A 19639-nucleotide genomic window follows, 5' to 3' on the forward strand; every position below is an offset into this window, starting at 1 on the left:
GCTTGGGAACAAGAAATTAGGGCCACCTGTGAAGGCTACGTTGAATTTTTTTACAAGAGTTCGCCAGTGAGAATGAGATTAGAGGAGTTTGCTTTTCTGACCTGGTAACCATTATTGATTCAAAGACTTCCACTTAGTCCAGCTCAACGGCCAGGCCAACATTACCATTTCATGACCTGCCACTCCTGGCACAAAGTCTTTGATTTATGCTTGTTTGTACGAATAAAACAGGTGCCCTTTGCTTACAAATAAAGGAGGAGTTTTCTATTAACATAAAGTGGTTTAGAGTTGCAAAGGGAGGGCTGCCATTGCTAATGTCAAGATATGAATTCTCAGCCCTCTTTCAATGCTCACATGGTATTACTGATTAAAAATGGAGTTATGACTAGGGTTTGGGATGTGGGCAAAGAGAATATGTGTCTTCCCTTCATCTGCTTTTTCAGCACTAATTTGTGGAAAAAAAAAAACCCAACCAAAAAACAAAACCTACTTGCATTGGGTGAATGTGTTCAGTTGGTGGCAGCAGAGTTCTGTTACAGAAAATTTTTTGAGGCCCTGGTCTTAGATATTTTGAAGACAGCCAGAGGGAACAAAACAGTATGTATAATAACATCCATGTTTTCTGTTAACCTGCAGAGGTATAAATTTATTGCGTGTGCTTGGAAAGGAGAAAAATGCATAAAAGGAAGATTTCTTGCTGCCTCTGTCTAAGTGCAATCTCCTAAATATGTTCTTTGTTTCCAAATCTATAAGTAGTGTAGGTATCAGCTTCAGGTAGAGGATTTAGACAGGTCATGAGCCAGAAAGACGGGCCTCTGAAGATTTATTGTTGGTTGTCATGTAAATTTATTAAAATGGGAGCTTTGGTCTTGAAATACATCCAGACAAGATTAATGATTTAGCATCTGGGGAAATCAAGTATTTGATGCAATAAATGGATAAGGAAGCTTTCACAATTTCATATTGGCAGAGATACAAATTCAGTATTTAAAAAGCTATTTTAGGATTTTAGCTTAATGGGAAATGTAATAAGTGCCAAAGAACATTAGGTGGTATCTGACTAATATATACACTTGTTTGTCAGCAATAAACACGGAAAAAAAATGAACAAAGATGAAATGAATTGGAAAGCTAGCACTGTGGATAGAGACATTTCATGGTTTGTACTCACAGTTTTCTACCTATACCCTGACGGTGAATTAATCTGTAAAATTTGGTGTTAATTTAGGGGCACATGGATAATTGAACCCTAAACTGGCCCATAGATTGGCTTGCAGTTGTACTACTAACTTTAAGTGATTATCATGCAAAGTGATTCATGCTTTTGGGAACACTGTTACCAATACTGACACTACCATTGTGAGGTGTGGAGGAGAAGACAAATGTAAATGGAAAAAATAGAGACTCAGGGAGGGGTTTTGGCAAAACTGCTTATATGTTATGAGAATGCTGACCTCCAAAGACAGCGTCATCTAGGAAAATGGTTAAAATGTGACCACATTCGAAGTTAACAATTTAGGCAGTGAAAATAAATGGCCTGATATGATGCTTTTGTTCTAATGCTAAGCATTAGAATATAAGGTGATTACCAATATTTCTAAATTCACGTTCAGAATTGCAATCCTTTTAAATATTGTTTTTACACCGTTTTGATTATATAAACATTTTTGGAAATAGTTTTGAATTTTGCTTTTAAAATAATTTTTACCTAGTTTGCTAATTATTTTTTGTTAAAGTTGATTAGAACCTTACAAATGTTAGATGGTTATTTCAAAATTTTGAAATACTTGAGTGTGGAAATGGCAACTTTTAAGTTATCCAGCATGAGCTTAAATCAAATAGACACCATCAAAAGTGAACATTCTAGGTTAACATTTCAAAGTAGTTTGGAATGTAACCATGTAAATCCCATTTAAAGTAATATGATTTCCCAAACTTGAAATGTCATTTCATGTGCACAGTTTTGAAAATATGTCCTAAAAATGTCTCTCTCTGTTCCTGTCATCATAATGTCAGTCAGATCAAAGTTTGTTTCTTCTTCATCTTTCAATTTTGAAAATACAGAAAGGCAACATAATACTGTGAACATAAACTTTTCACTCATGGGGAATTTATGGCTGGTTATTAGAAGAAAACATTGTTAAGAAATTTTATAAATGAAATGTCTCATTTTATTATAGCTGATTCTAAAAAGAACACACTGCATATAATTTCCCATTTAAACACAGAAATTAATTATTTTATATACTTGTTGAAATTGATGTGAGTAGTTACCTAGTTTCAGGGTGAACTTTTAGAAATTGACTCTCACTAATATGAACTTAAGCCAAGTAGATGCCATTAACAGTGAACATTCTGGGTTAAAATTTCAAAGTAGATTGGAAAGTGGACTTACCTTAGGAAATTCTGGTTTAGGTGACCCTGATGCCTGCATTAAAAACAACAGCAGCAACAACAACAACAACAACAACAACAACATAGGTGATTCTGATGATCACCAGGATTGAAAACCACTGGACCATTGCTTTGAGAGATGGTGCCATGGCCAGAGACGGAGGTCCACTATCCATTGGTTGATATCCATTCTTCTGTGGAGAATCCTGCTGGTGAGTTCCTATTACAACATTGAAATGGTAATCTCTGGGAGTTAAGGTTGCAAACAGGTAAGAACATTTTTTTCTACATTTTTATTCCACATACTCCTGCTCTCCTAACCTCCACCCATAGCATTGGCTAACTTATCTATTTTGCCTTGCCTCTTCCCATCTGAATATTTGCAAGCAAACATGTAACAATGGCTTTAAGTGGTGCTAACTGGCTTGAGAGAGTCAACTGTAAAATTTTCAGAAATTTTGTGAAGTAGTTGTTAAACACAATCATTATATATATATATATATATATATATATATATATATTTTTTTTTGAAATGGAGTTTCCCTCTTGTTGCCCAGGCTGGAGTGCAACGGTGTGATCTCAGTTCATAGTAACCTCCGCCTCCTGGGTTCAAGCGATTCTCCTGCCTCAGCCTCCTGAGTAGCTGGGATTACAGGCACACGCCACCACGCCCGGCTAATTTTATATTTTTAGTAGAGACGGTGTTTCTCCATGTTGGTCAGACTGATCTCGAATTCCTGACCTCTGGTGATCTGCCTGCCTCAGCCTCCCAAAGTGCTGGGATTACAGGCGTGAGCCACCACCCTTGGCCAACACAATCATTATTAAAAATTAAATTATATAAACACAATTAATTTATATTAATATAAAATAACTCAATATTCAAAATTTATTACTTCCTAATTCTTTTATCACTTTTAACTATTATCTCTGCTCTTCAGGTTATATATCAATTATCTGGTGACAGAGACACTTCTTTGCATCTCTTCCAAACTTGGCCCTCAGAGACTTCATGTTGGTAACTTAAAATCGACCAGGTGGGAGTCTTTATACTACAGCAATCAGCAAATGGTGCAAATCAGGGCTTGATTTAACGTTTTGTTGATTGCCTACATTTTAGAAGTGATGGAGAAAATGTTAAATGCTGAATAAACTTAAAGTGTCCTGTCTGTGGCTATGATATTGTGAATAGCATAAAAAACATGAAGACATTTCTGCCAGTATTTACAAACTGTTATCTAATTTAGCAAAGAAGTCACTCACTTTATTGACGAATGAGTGAATTTCCAGCACATGGCTTATTTCACTTTCATCTTATTCCTTAATGTAAACAAAATTATCAACCAACATTTTGTCATAACTACACTCATTTCTTAATGATCTGAGTGATTTCTGTGCTGAATTGGATAGTAATCAAGCATATATTCATAGTCTGATTTTGTGACACTATTGTTGGCATATAATTATAAAAACTGAGAGTGGATTTTTAAGAAATAGCAAGTCACACTGAAGTTAAATGTATATGAAGTTTACAATAAAGAATATTATATATTTATTATTTTGTGAATTGTAGGTTACATGTTTTACATCAGCAGAATTTCTAATAAACATATGTGTGCATGTGTATATATATATGTATATGAGAGATATATATGCATACATCTTTTCCTGGAGATGTGGTTAATTTACAAGCTCATCACTGCATACAGTTCTTGAAGTGAAGTTGGGAGCCATTTAGTCTAAACTTTCTGTATTCAGATATTGTCTAGATGAAAACTTAAAACCGCTCAACCCAGTTAAATTTATGCAAAGGTTAATAGGCAGCTGCTGGTGTATGATTTCCCTTCCAAAATGTTTATTTCCATTGCTCATGCATTAAATTCTACTTTAGCGATTTATTAGTCTGAGTTCTAATACTTTTTGATCTTGTAAGTAGTGATTACCAAATGGGAGTCTGTTTATTGGGAATACTGGAGAAAATACAGTTTTCTAACAACACCTCCTCCCATCCAAACTTGCTAAATTGTATAAAAGAATCTGTCTTTTTAATGTTTCCCAGACTAGGGTTTGGAGACCATTTCTTGAATCTTGTGTTAAATATAAATAGCCCCAGAGAAGAAATCATGTAACTCAGGGACTGCCCTAGTTAGATAGGATTAACAGATAGTAGAGATCAAGACCATGTGGACACAACCCTTCTTCCCCACCTCCCCCAGGCTTCTAAAGCTGAGTGGAATAATGAATTCTGGTAAAAGGCATGCCAAGCTAACTGCAAATGGAAATTCTCTAGACAATCACTTTTAACTATCTGGAAAAATATTAGAAAGGAGTCTTTCCTATTCCCTTGGCTTCTTTGCTCAGGCAGGAAATATGCTGTGTCTTCAAGTGAAGTGTTATGAAAATCAGGGATTGTTCATCCGTTTTGTGTGGGCCAGCTATATGGCTTCCCAGCATGCATGCCCATCTGTCCTGCAATAAAACCTTTAATTTTTTATGCCTGTAGTTTTTACAAAACTCTTGGCAGAAAATGGAATGAACATGATTCTGTCTATCTGGTTGGTCATTTTGGGCCTATATTGCTCTTTTCTGAGACAGGTACAGAGTCTTCTAAAGGGCTTACCAGGTGTCCAATCTAAATCAATGAGAACATTCTTTTTTCTAACCCAACACACCCAGTTTGCCTGGAAATCAGCAGGTTTTCCTATCAACCTTCCAGTTAACATATATTTGCTTTTCTTCCAAGGAGAAGGTGAAGTTTGCTAAAACTAACAGGTAGAAAGTTTTTCCAACTTTTACTTTTTAGGCATGGGCTTGGAGTTTGTAAAGAAAGGTTTTGTATGATTTATTGTATTGAAAAATGCTAAGGGAGTAGGTTTTATGTGTTCTCACCCCAAATATGATAACTGTGTGAGATAATGCATATGTTCATTAGCTCAATTTAGCCAATCCACCATATATACATATTTCAAAATATGTTGTACACAATAAATGCATATATAATTGTTATTTGTCAATTAAAAATTGAAAAGAAAAGAAAAAGGCTTTGTTCAAACATCTACTCAGTGGTGGGTAAATAATTCAAACGTATATTTCTAATTTCTTGATTGGTTGGGTGTGTAAGTGTAAAGTAACAATTTTAAGGATAGAAACTGAGACAAAATTGTGTGTCATGACAATATCTCCTTTCTTACCAGTTAAAGAAAAACTGGACATATTTGCTGACACATACATTTTTCTTTTGAATTTTTAGCTATGAGTTTGACATAGTTATTTTGGCTAAATTTTCTTGCCAATTTTGTGCTTTTCTCTGCAACAATTATTTATTTATTTTAGTTTATTGACTCTCAGAGCATAGGGACTATAATTGTTCATACTGTTTTATGTACAGGGTGACCATAGCATTTGGAAATACAGATATTATTATTTTAATGTATATTATAATGAGTTTCCCATAAACCATTTATTCTGTATTTGTGTTTCCTGATTCAGTGGTCACCCTTTATAACCTAGAGTAAGTCACGTGGGGACTAGATATGGCTAAAAGCAAGAACAAGGTGTCTGCCCCCATCTCCCGTCAGCTATCATTCATTTGGGGCAGGTAGTGGTCTTATATAAATGCTCTGGAGTCACATCATCTGTGGACTTAATTTAGGAAAAATTTGTAGAATATATCACCTCAAGCATTTATAATTTTTCTGTGTTATAAACAATCCAATTATACTTTTAATTATTTTTAAATGTACAATACATTATTGTTGACTGTAGTCACTCTGATGTGCTATAAGTACTAGATCTTAGTCATTCTACCTAACTATATTTTTGTACCTATTAGCCATCCCCACCTTCCCCTACCCCATCTTTCCCAGCCTCTGGTAACCGTCCTTCTACTGTCTATCTCCATTAGTTCAATTGTCTTAATTTTTAGCTTCCACAAATAAGTGAGAATGTGCGATGTTTGTCTTTCTGTGCCTGGCTTATTTCACTTAGTATAATGACTCCAGTTCCATCCATGTTGCTGCAAATGACAGGATCTCATTCTTTTATATGGCTGAATAGTACTCCGTGGTTTGCATGTACCACATTTTCTTTATCCATTCATCTGTTGATGGACACTTAGGTTGCTTCCAAATCTTGCCTATCATGACTAGTGCTACAGTAAACATAGGAGTTCAGATATTGCTTTGACATACTGATGTCCTTTCTTTTGGCAATATACCTAGCAGTGGATTGCTGGATTGTATGGTAGTTCTATTTTTAGTTTTTTGAGGAATCTCCATGCTGTTCTCCATAGTGGTTGTACTAATTTACATTCCCTTCAACAGTGCGTGAGGGTTCTCTTTCCTCCACCTCCTCACCAGCATTTGTTATTGCCTGCTTTTTTTGTATATAAGCCATTTTTTACTAAGGTGAGATGACATCTCATTGTAGTCTTGATTTGCATTTCTCTGATCATCGATGATGATGACCACCTTTTTATATGTCTGTTATTTGTATATCTTCTTTTGAGAAATGTCTATTCAGATCTTTTGCCCATTTTAAAATCAGATTATTAGATTTTTTTCCTATTTAATTGTTTAAGCTCCTTATATATTCTGGTTATTAATTCCTTGTCAGATGGATAGTTTGCAAGTATTTTCTCCCCATTTGTGGGGTTTCTCTTCACATTGTTGATTGTTTCCTTTGCTGTGCAGAAGCTTTTTGACTTAATGTGATCCCATTTGTGCATTTTTGGTTCGGTTGCCTGTGCCTTTGGGGTATTACTTGATAAATCTTTGCCCAGACCAATGTCCCGGAGAGTTTCCTCAATGTTTTTGTTTAGTAGTTTCATAGTTTGAGGTCTTAGAATTAATCTTTAATCCATTTTGATTTGATTTTTGTATATGGTGAGAAAGAGGGATCTAGCTTCATTCTTCTGCATATGGAAATGCAGTTTTCCTGGCACCATTTATTGAAGAGACTGTTCTTTCCCCAATGTTCTTGGCACCTTTGTTGAAAATGAGTTCACTGTTAATGTACAGATTTATCTCTGGGTTCCTTATTCTGTTCCATTCTTCTACATGTCTGTTTTTATCCCAGAACTATGTTGTTTTGGTTACTAGAGCTCTGTAATATAATTTGAGGTCAGATAATGTGATTCTTTCAGTTTTGTTCTTTTTGCTCAGCATAGATTTGCTTATTCTATGTCTTTTGTGGTTTCATTGAGCTTCTGCAAAACAGCTAGTTTGAATTTTCCATCTGAAAGGTCACCTATCTCTGTAACTTTGAGATTGGTAATTGTACTTTATTTAGTTTGTTTGGTGAAGTCATGTTTTCTTGGATGGTCTTAACGCTTGTGATGTTTGTTGACGTCTGGGCATTAAAAGTTAAGTATTGTAGGTCTTTCCAGTGTGAGTTTGTTTGTATCTATACTTCTTGGGAAGGCTTTCTGAGTTTTCAAAAGGAATTGAGTGTTGTGATCTAAATTATTGGTCACTGAGGCCATATATTCATTAGTGGGCACCGCGAGCCCAGTAACATTATAGCTCTTTCAGACTTGAAGAGGTACTACTTTGGTGGACCTGGGTAAGATCCAAGAAAATTTCTCGGATTACCAGGCAGAGACTGTTGTTCTCTTCCCTTATTTTCCTCCAGAATACTGGAGTCTCTCTCTTTGTGCTGAGCTGCCTGGAACTTGGGGAAGGATTACACAAGCACCCCTCTGGCCACCACCACCAGGACTATACCGGGTAAGACCTGAAATCAGTACAATGCTGGGTCTCGCCTGAGTCCCACAGTGACCACTGCCTGGCCCAACGTCCAAGAGCTCTTCAGAGAGCAGGTGATGAATTCAGTCAGGCTTATGATGCCCTTCCCTTCAGGGCAGTGAGCCACACCCCGGCCCAGGGCAGGTCCACGATTGTCATCCAGGAGCCAGGGCCTGGAGTTGGAAACCTTAGGAATTTGCTTGCTATTCTAAAACTGCAGCTGACCTGGCACCCAAGCCCCAAGAGAAAGTCCTTCTCACTCTTATCTTTCCTTTCCTCATGCAGAAGAATTCTCTCCCTGTGGCCACCACCACGTGACACCTATGGTGAGTACTGTTTGGGCTCCACTGATGTTCACTCAAGGTCCAAGGGCTTTTCAGTCAGCGTGTGGTGAATTCTTCCAGGCATGAGTCTTTCTCTTCAGGGCAGCAAGCTCTCCTGTGGCCCAGGCTGGGTCCATAAATGCCATACAGGAGCTAAGGTATGCAATTAAGGACCTCAGGACCGTGCTTAATTTTCTAACCCCCTCTGGCTGAGCTGGTGCCTAAGCTGCAAGATAAAGTCCCCTTTATTCTTCCCTCTCCTTTCCTCAAGCAAAAGGAACCTCTCCTTGTGGCCATTACAGCCGGGAATACACTGGGTCACCTGTGAAGCCAGCACGGGCCTGGGTCTCATCCAAGGCCCGTGTGACCATTCCCTGGGTACCACTGGTGTTTATGCAAGGCCCTGGGCTGGGGTGTGGCTCTTCAGTCAGCAGGTGATAAATCCTGCCAAAACTGGGTCTTTTCCTTCAAGGCAGCAGGTTCCCTCTTGTCCCAGGCTGTGTCTAGAAATGTTTCCTGGCTGGTAGGGCCTAGAAAGGGGGCCTCAGGACTCTGCCTAGTGCCCGATTCTACCATGACTGAGCTGGTATCCAAGTTGCAAGACAAAGTCCTTTGTACTTTCCTCAAGGAGAATGAAGTCTCTCCCAGAGCTGCTACCTGGGATTAAAGGAGGAGTGATGCAAGCACTCCCTTGCTGTCCTGGCTGGTGTCTCACTAGGTTGTGCACCCAAGTCTACTGGCTCTGAGCCCAGCACAGCACCAAGACTTGCCCAGGAATTGCAGTCCTTGTGGCATGGGATGCCTTTCAAATTTATTTAGGACCCCAGAGCACTTTAGCCTATGTGAGGGCGCTTGCCAAAACTCAGGTTCCAACCACTGGAGTGGATGATTCCTCTCAGTCTATGGCTGGTCTAAATGCTCCCTCTGTGGGCACTGGCTGAATTCTGCCCCATGTGGATTTCTGCTGACAGCGCAGTACTGAGTTCCAATGCAAACTCCCGTAATCACTGCACTCTCCCTTCCTCAAGCACACAGATTCTCTCACCACACCATGGAATCACCATTGCAGGATTGGGGAGGGGTGATGTCGGCAGTTCAAGACTGCCTTTCCTATCCTCTTCAGTGTCTCTTTCCTTGATATGATGTTTAAACCAGTTTAAACTCTGATTGCTCGTCTGATTTTTGGTTCTTATGACGCCTGCTTTCTTGTATGGATAGTTGTTTAATTTGGTGTTCTTTTTGGGAGGATGATTGCTGGAGAGTTTTCCATTTAGCTCTGCTTCTGCCTATTACTATTGTCTCAATTTAAGCAACCTTAACATGAGGGGGTTAAGAAGAGAGAGCGAGAAGAGACAGAGAAATAGTAGAGGTGATTTCATCATTCTATTCAGTGTGTCTATGACCTCAAAGTAAGTGTGAGAGGGAAGGTGTGAGCTGTTGTTCTTCCTCAGGTGCTCTCAGTTCTTTCATGCTTCTCATAGAAAGAGATCATAATGTGAAATTGTGATTCAAACGTTCATCATTTATTGGATGTTAAACCAGAAGGTTTAATCTACGTCTGGAAGGAAAGATATGATTGACTTATTGAGAAATGGTATATTGGTTTTGTATGTGGGTCTTTTAAGAGACTTTCAATAGCAATTTTGACCATATTTGACTTTTTGTCTTATGAAATATAAAAACCTAAAGCCTAACTAAGGAGGTAAGTCTACTATAGTTATTTTCATTTTTACTGCATAGATATACAGAACAGAGAACAGAGAGGCAAATTCACTTATTTACCTAGGTACTGGTGGTTATTGTAATTTGGCTAGAGAATTGGGAATGCAAATAAACTCCGATTTGTTTAGGTTACTTATAAATATAGATTTTTCTATCTTTATAATGAGTGAAATATTTAAGTGTTCGATAAGTTTTATTTATATTCTTACCTATGGTCTAAAATGTTCAGTATCCTGTCTTTATTTCTTAGTGTTTACACTCTTTTAGCTAGTCAATTACTTTTTAAACTTATGAGCTCATCTTTTATTCCATTGAGCTCATCTTCTTTCTTGGTTGTAAGTTGCAAAGATCCTGAGCCCAGATTGAGGATTGAATGGGTTCATGGGACAGAAAAAAGACCAGTGTGGGGAAATGAAAGGAAATGAATGAAGAAACATCATGCATATATATTACATTGTAGTTGCAATGAATTGCCATCAATTAAGTGACCACATGATTAGTACCATTCACTGTCATTTAGATATATTAAGTGTAACCAGCAAAAAGAATCACATGAAGTCATGGAAAGGTTTTAAGTAGCAGATTATTGTAGTTTGATTTACATCTTTAAAATTCACTCCTCCTGCTATGGGGAAGAAAACTATAAAAGCAAGGAACTAGTTAGGCCACTGAGGTCATCCAGGCTACAGATGATGTGGCATATAGATCTGGGTAGTCATAGTGGAGATGGAGAGAAGTAGATTGATTGGAGCATTCTTGGGAGGTACAACCAATTTCATAATGTCAAAGTAATTTATTTTATTTAAAAATTATTTTTAATTACAAAAATATATTTTGTGTGTAGTATTATAAAACATTATCTCAAAGTTGTTATAAGGATTAACTGAGCTAGTATGTGTGAACTCTCATAGTAAATGAATGGGCTTTTAAATAGTTATTGTTTAAGTTGCTATTTGGGGGGAGAATTTGGCAGCAATAGATAGTAAGTGGTAAAACAGGAATTAGAAGCCAAATTTTTCTAACTGTTGAAGTGTATATGCTCTTTCCACTACGCACACTGCTTCTCCAATATTTATTTAAAAGCCAATATCTTACTCTAAGTATTTTCTCACATTGTAAGATATTTAGATACTTAGAGTAAGATATATAGGATCAGCTTAGCTGGGTGACTCTGCCTCAGGATTTCTTATGAGGTTGCATTCGAGATAGTGACCAGGGGTACAGTAATCTGAAGGCTTGACTGGAGCTAGAAGAACTGCCTGCAAGCTGGTTCACTCACGTAGCTCTTGGCAGGGGGCCTTAGTTTCTTACCACATTAACCTTTCCACAGGGCTGTGTTATAGACTGCATCTTTGTGTCCCCTTTAAATTTATATGTTGAAATACTAGCCCCAAATGTGACTCTGTTTAGAGACAGGGCCTGTGAGGAGGTGAAAAAGGTTAAATGAAGTCTTAAGGATGGGTCCCTAATATGATCAGGCCGATGCTCTTATAAAAAGATGAAGAGACACCGGAGCTCTGTCTTTTTGCCATGAGGGGACCTAGCAAGAAGGTGGCTGTCTGTAAGCCAGGAAAAGACCTCTCACCAGGAACTGATAGGTTAGCACCTTGCTCTTGAACTTCCCAGTCTCCAGAACTGTGAAAAACCAATTTCTGTTATTTAAGTCACACAGCCTGTGGTGTGAGAGACCGAGCTGATTAATACAGGCTGCTTGAGTATTTTCATGACATGGCAGTTAGTGTTCCTCAGAATGAGCCATCCAAGAAAGACAGAGTACAAGTAGGAAGGCTGTCTTTTATGATCCAGTTTCAGAAGGCACAAACTGATACTTCTGCCATATTCTAAGTCACTAAATCTACCCACACTTAAGGAGAAGAGAATTAAACCTCACCTTTGCAATGGATTTCACGATATTTTAAAACCATCACAAGGCCTTTATATAAACTTCTTTTTCCTTTATGAAATGGAACCAATATTTCCAGTAATATTGGTTCCATTTCATAAAGGAAAAAGAAGTTGTACACTGAAAAGTAAGTTAGGTAAAGTGTGCATTAATATATAACTGACTAGGTGCCTGCTCAATAAATAATAATTTCCTCCCTTCATAATTCAGAGATAATCTCAAAGCTAAGAGATGAATGCTAGGACAGTGTGGTTCTTTTGGGTGGCCTCTAAGTATGTCTTTTATCCTTCTTATATTCATTATAACAATACTTGTATCACACAAACATATTTTAAACCTCATTTATCTAATTTAATTAAGTTCATACATTCATTTGTGACTTTATTATTATTTTTTCTCTTTGACCTGAAAATAAAAACTCTGCTTAGTAATTTTATGGATATGTGTCAGTGATTTTTTTAAAAAATTTTCTACATATAGGAGTTTTAAGGAACAAAAATTTAAATAAAAATAATGTATCTCTAATACAAGTGAAGATCAGTACTATCTAAAAATAGAAAAGAAATTCATAATTAAAACAGCATTTCTGACTGTAGCCTTATTATTTTAGCATGTTTCCAGCTGTGGGTGGCTCTACATGTCTTCAGGCATAATCACATATCAGTATGCATGCAGTGATTTTCTTAATGTCCATTAATTCTTGTATAAACTCTTTGCATAAATCTGTACCAATCAGGGTGTGATTAGAACCTTATTGTGCTGCAAAATCTAACTATACTGAAGTGAGATTCAGGAATAATTTTTAACTTTTACTAAATTATTTTTTGTTCTTGCTTTTAAAAGAAATTCTTTGAACTGCAGAATTTGAATGAGATGATAATGAATACCTTATAAAGTAGGAAGCTGTCCATATCAGGAAGCCATTGTACTGATTTTTTTTAGAGGTCAGCATTTATTGTTTGAAGGAAATATTTAGAATACTTTAAAAGTTCGAATAACTATAAAGTTTCAATAGTGTTTCTTTCAATGCTTGACATAATTATTTCATTTCTAGTAAGCAATTTTTAAAAATCTGGAGTAGAAAAACACACATTACACTGAAAAGAGGTACCCCAGATCTGTGGAAGGTCTCTCTTGTCCAGAATCTCAAGAGTAAAGTCAGGAATAAACACATAAGGCCATTGATATTTGGGTTACATTTACTGGGAAATACACAATAAGTGTAATGCACAAATGTCTAAAACCCAAGAGAAGAGAGAGTTTGGTTTTGATAAATGGCAAGGTTAAGAAAGCTATCATAGTTTTTCTTGAAAAAATTACATTGGTTTGTCTTGGAAGATAGAGCCAACTGCCTGAGTGACTAAATGAATGTTAATGTTAGTCTCCATTTGGGCAGGGTTTCTGCATATTAATTTCTAAGTCTGATCCTTTTGGATTTGCTTTCTGTTTCACCCTATATAATTAGCTTGATTGTAGTAACCACTTTACTATATATATATGTATATCTATATGGTCACATATAGTAAATATATATATATATATATAAACATTCTGCTAAACACCTTAAATTTATACAATAAAAAGTAAAACAAACAAAAAACTACTACCTATATGTTTTATCTGTCTAGCCCTGATGTCTTATCTGTCTCGCCTTTCTCCTGAGATCCTGACTCATGTATAACAACCACCTGTTTATCTCTATTAGGCTATCTCATAGACTATTTGAATTCAACATTTCCAGAACAACTCTTCATCTTGAGCTCCAGATTTTCCTGCACCTAAATTGTTTAGCTCAATGAAGTCAAAGCCATCATCCAGCTTTGCATGTTGGAAATCTGGGCATTATGCTTGAGGCTTTCCTGTTTTGTTACTTTCCCCTCTGCCCTTCCTCCTCCTTCACATACAAATTAATCACCTGATTCTATTTAGCTTATCTCCTAAATGTCTCTCTAGTCTGTCTCCTTGGCAGTCACCCTCTGGCCACTACTAGGATTAGGTTCATATTATTTCTTTTAGTTGGTCATCTGTCTCATAGTATCTTTTTCCAATTTTTCCTCTATTGTGATCAAAGTGATTTTGTTAAGTGCAAATCTGATCATGCTACTCTCATGCATAAGAATCATTGAAGCGGCTGGGCGCGGTGGCTCAAGCCTGTAATCCCAGCACTTTGGGAGGCCGAGACGGGTGGATCACGAGGTCAGGAGATCAAGACCATCCTGGCTAACACGGTGAAACCCCGTCTCTACTAAAAAATACAAAAAACTAGCTGGGCGAGGTGGCGGGCGCCTGTAGTCCCAGCTACTCGGGAGGCTGAGGCAGGAGAATGGCGTGAACCCAAGAGGTGGAGCTTGCAGTGAGCTGAGATCCGGCCACTGCACTCCAGCCTGGGCGACAGAGCGAGACTCTGTCTCAAAAAAAAAAAAAAAAAAGAATCATTGAAGCATGCATGCTCTCATGCTTCAGTGATTTCCATTTATTCCTCAGGTTAAAGGCCAATCTCTAGTACGGTATACAAGATCATTATGAATTGCATCCTTACATTTCTCCTGAACCTTATTTCCTTCACTTAATTATGTGCACCTTGTTCTCTAGATATATTGTTAAGCTGTTCTTCCATGCCATGGTACACATAGTTTCTTTTCTCTCCAGTTCATAGATTTTCAGCTTGGCAAATTTGTATTCTTTCTTCAGTATGTGGCTCAGATGTCACACTTCTTCTGAGAACTTTCCAGGCCCCACCAAGGAGAGGTAGATCTGCCTTCCTCTGAGTTTCAATTGCACTTTGTGTTTGTTTCTGCTATAGAATTTGTTGAATCATATGAAAATTACTTGTGTACTTGTACATTTCCTCTGTAGACTGTGGGTTTCCTTAGGAGACAAAACTATAACTTACTTATCTTTATATTTCCTATCATCCAAAGATAATAGGAACTTGGCAAATGCTTATTAAATAAATGAGCAAATCAAAGTGTCTTATTAGCAACACGAATAGCAACAATGTCTAGACAAATGATTCTGCAGAAGCAGGACATGTTCACCAAACACCATTTCTTATATCTACTCTTAATAAAAGCAGAGACTTGCAAATTCATCAGTGTTGGAACTATGATAAACAAACTTGGAATTATTACATTCATTTACAAACAACTTTGGTTATCTTGTACTCTCAAGCGTCTGAGTGGCACTGAGCCCAGGAGTAAGAAAAATAAAAGATGAATGTATCTTTGTTTGGAAAAATATTCTAAACCCATTTATGCAATGAGTAAGGAAACTGAAACCTTGCAACTCTAATGATTAGTCCATTCTCTGCCTGAACAGGAGGCAAGGGGGACTATAGAGCACAGAGATGTTAGTAGAAAGCAGACTTTCCCATGTGAAATCTGAGAGTCACAGGAGAAATGACAGGTGATAGAAGAAAAGAAAGAGGTGAGAAAAGAAGGGAATAAATCAGAAGGAAGAGTGGTGATAACAATGACAGTGGCAAGGATTTTATGTCTTGTACTCCAGTTGTCTCCTTATAAATCCAGAAATGCTAAGTTTGAAGTTTGAACATGTTTTCTGTATGTGGGTGTGTGTGCATGTCTGTATGTGTGTGTTTACATCCACTTAGGGAAACTCCAGTCCCTAAAGTGAATCCAGAAAACAAGCTTTCCCAGAATTATGCATTCATATTTAGTGTTAGATAATGGAGGAAAATGGAGAGTTTAACATGGGAGTTCTTTATGGGCAAAGATTGTGTTTTTAAGAGAGATCTAATTTTGTACTCTTTGCTATTTATAATTAAGTCCTTGGTAAGTATTTTCCTGATTAAGTGATGGAATGTTGTGGCCCCTAAGAAATGTCTGGGTTCAGATGCTATTTTTTGTAATGTGTCTCTTAGATCAGTAGTTCTCAAGTTAGACAGTTTGGCCTGGCTGTAGGAGAAATTATAAAGAGGTAAAGTTTATTTTCCGTATTTCAGTCTTCCTGGTGTTCCTGTCACCGAAGCCAAATCTTCCCGGTATTTTCATTAAAACCCATCCACCAATTTGAGCCCGCTGCAGGGATTTCCACTCGCCACTGTTTTCAGAATTATTTTTGAGTGAATCTGTATTATGGCAGCAATGTCTTCAGCAAAAACTAATGAATTGGGTTGATTAAATTTGTGAATCAGGCTCAGGTTTTTCCCTTCTTTATACTCTCATCTAAATAACCCCTACAAAGCCACAGGAATGAGTTGAGAGGTTGTAATCACTGCAGTGGATCTAGGTGACATGAAGGTCTGGGCCTATCTGTATAACTTACTTGTGCCTATGTATAACTTACTGCTCAGGCCTGATCTTGAGATATGGGTTTTTATCATATGACTTGCTGCTGTGTCTTTTCGACCTGATCACTTGGTGACTGACAATATCCAGTTTATTATGAACATCTCCAATTGCATAGTGGCTTGATGTATGCTACTCAGGCACTCATAGTATATTGGGATTCAGTATCATGCCAGGAACTACCTTTCAAATACAGAATGATTTTCTGCTGCAGACAACATAACCTTGCTGTAGAACCACAGGTGTCTGCACTGTGTTTGACCAGAAATAGAAGTTGAAGTTGACCAGAAATCCACAGAGCATCTTTATAGATCATGGGCACGTCTAGCACCTTTGGAGCTTCTAAGTCACATAGCCCAAGTGGCAGGGCTGCTTGTGCCATAATTTGGTACATATAATTTGGTACATATATAATCTGAATCTATTGCAGAGTCATCTATTGTTCTGGGACTACTCAAAACTGGCAGCCTCCTAGATAAGTATTTGGAAGAATTGTGTTAAGTGTGTGATGCAGTCTCTAGAAGCTAAAGATACAAGCCAGGTGCAATGGCATGTACCTGTAATCCCAGCTACTCAGGAGGCTGAGCTGGGAGGATCCCTGGAGTCCAGGAGTTAAAGTCCAGCTTGAGTAACATAGTGAGACTCCCAATATCTAAAAAAAAAATCTTAAGATGTATGATATATACTAATTACTGTGCGTATTTCTTAGTGACAGGGAAGAAAGATGCTATAACTAATTACTTTTCTTTTTGGTTACTTACCCTTTACCATTTTATGTATTTCTTATATACTTGTTTAGGGTTCTTCCTCAAATGGACTTGGTCTCCCTTTATACCTTATTCCTTTCAATTCACAAGTCAGAGTCCTAGTAAAGGTGATGTTACAGCCTGATCACTTGGTGGCTGACAATACCCAGTTTATTATGAGCATCTCCAATTGCATAGTGACTTGATATATGCTACTTAGGCACCCAGAGTATATTAGGGTTCCTTATTATGCTGGGAACTACCTTTCAAATACAGAACCATTTTCTGTTGCAGACAATATAGCCTTGCTCTAGATCCACAGATGTGGTTATGTCAGAGGTTATTGCCACCTTACTTACGCCTGGAAATGCAATTGTTGTTGCCATTTGGCAGGCAAGCAATTGGATTCCAGAATGTCATCCTTAAGATTGCTTCCTAGGACTATTTTCTTGATTGGGTTCTATCAGAAGCACATGCTAAGACAGGAATCCTTGTGTAGGTGATTTATTTGGAAGATGAAGGAAATACTGAGACAGGGAAGGGACAGCTGCCAATAAGTGCACATCAGCAAGCCAGTTACCATTGGGGTAATTGAACTTAACTCCCTTGGGGAAACTCTGGAGCCAGTGTAGGCACATGCCTCAGGGTTATCTCACCGGAGGAGCCACACCAACTGCTTTCAGTCATTGATTGAGAGTTTCTGGAGCCAGTGGATAATTAATTCTCCAGCATTTGTGGCCTGCTGCGTGGGTTGGCAGAGCAGATATCCATGTCCAGAGAAGATCTTTATGTCTTCAGTTGGGAATTGAATTGATGTGTGCTTAGGTAGGAAGGACAAGGAGATATGGGCAGTGCACTGACAATATCTGCTACAATGTCCACTTTATATCTTTAGCAAAAAGATTTAGGGCCTGTATATTAAAATTTGGAGTGTAAAAGATATCACATTCATCAAAATATGATATTCTAATAGGTAAGATCCAATCAGTAAGGCAGTAGCTCTTTTTTAGCTAATGTAAAAATGTTGTCTACAATATTACTGAATTTTTCATAGGCTCTTAGGCCACTGTGGTTTCTTTTTGTTTTTAAATAGATAAAAAACATTCAGCACTTACCATAGTGAGTGACTAGATCAAAGAACTATGCAGTATAGATAGTTAACAAAAAGGGGCAGTATTGTAATAGCATGCTGGATAAATGAATAGCTAAGATGGATTAAACTGATACGATCATAGAGACCCTTGAATTCTTCACTATTTCCACTAAAATAAAAATTCTAGCAAAAGTTTATGTCAAGTCTTTAAAACTTTCCATATATTAGGCTATTCCTTCATATAGTGGTTCATTCCATTTAAAAATTTCTAAATTTCCTTTCACTTTGCTGTTTGTTAGCCAATCTGTCAAAAGTATAACTTTAAATTTACTATTGTAATGTACAAACTGCTATAATTACCTCTAAGTATTTCTAATATTATAGTGTTTATCTCACAAATATTGTTTTTATGGTCTATGTTTAGAGCTGCCAGGAACTATTTTGAGGATCAGAATTTATATTTTCCCCCAAAAAGAAGGCATGTGAAAAAACTTAGAAATATTTAGATATAATTTTTGACTTAAATCCAACATTCTTTCCTAAATGGTCTTATAAACACTAATCGTTTCTCTCAATAATAAATATGAAAGTATTACATGGATTTTACATTAGAAGACAAAGAAAATCATTAATAGTTTCTCTTTGAAGCTCTCTAGAAAGATTTCTTTGAACAATTAGTATGTGATAAAGGACTTTTAAATAAGAGGTAAATTCAAATTCCTGAAACAATTAGTATATAATAAAGATGTTTTAAACAAAAGATAAATTCAAATTCGGAAAACAAGGTTAGCAAGCCTCTTTATTCTTTTGCTACCTGAATATATTTAGGTAAAATTTGCTAAAGTATGTAATGTTTTCTTACTCTTATAACCTGTAAAATCACAGCTAATAATGCACAAGATGTAGTTCGAAATCTATAAATTCAACATATGTAACTTCATGCGTAGAGTGACTTTGCTCCTGTTTAGAAGATTTAAAAAATTTGCCTGTGATTATATTACCTTGAGAACAAGGAAAGGACAATATATATAAGAATATTGCTATGATTGTCTGTCTTTTAATATGAGAACTACATTCAAGATGTTTAGGTGTAGAAACTGAGTATTCCCTTGTCTAGATTGAATAATAAATTAGAGGTAATTTGGTACAGGTTAGTGTGACCTAGTCTTAATTCTACCATTATTAAATTTTGTCTTCCTAAAAGAGAAAGCACTGAATTAATCATGATTCTCTGAATTGGTCTGAAAAGTAAACATGCTGAAGAGAACAAATCCTGTCTTGAAATGCAATAGTCTTCAAGTTGCTTGGAAAAACTTGGAGTTGCGGGAGAGAGGCCAGAAGGGAGAGCATTACGAGAACTGAGCCTGGGTCCTCACTGATGGGACCCACTTTGAGTTCCTTTTTAAT

General features: G+C 37.1%; 1 long non-coding RNA gene across 1 annotated transcript in view; it reads left to right on the forward strand.

Moving 5' to 3' along the window:
• The first annotated feature begins 2419 nt into the window (after positions 1 to 2419).
• The window catches only part of LOC105481911 (uncharacterized), a 199198-nt gene continuing 181978 nt past the window's right edge, over positions 2420 to 19639 (forward strand). Inside the window, exons 1-4 of the long non-coding RNA XR_011625371.1 lie at positions 2420 to 2606; positions 3336 to 3431; positions 8026 to 8120; positions 8424 to 8464. This is a non-coding gene — a long non-coding RNA (uncharacterized lncRNA). The remainder of the gene's footprint in view (positions 2607 to 3335; positions 3432 to 8025; positions 8121 to 8423; positions 8465 to 19639) is intronic.

Source organism: Macaca nemestrina, chromosome 7, assembly GCF_043159975.1.
Source record: "Macaca nemestrina isolate mMacNem1 chromosome 7, mMacNem.hap1, whole genome shotgun sequence".
Classification (NCBI taxonomy): Eukaryota; Metazoa; Chordata; class Mammalia; order Primates; family Cercopithecidae; genus Macaca; species Macaca nemestrina.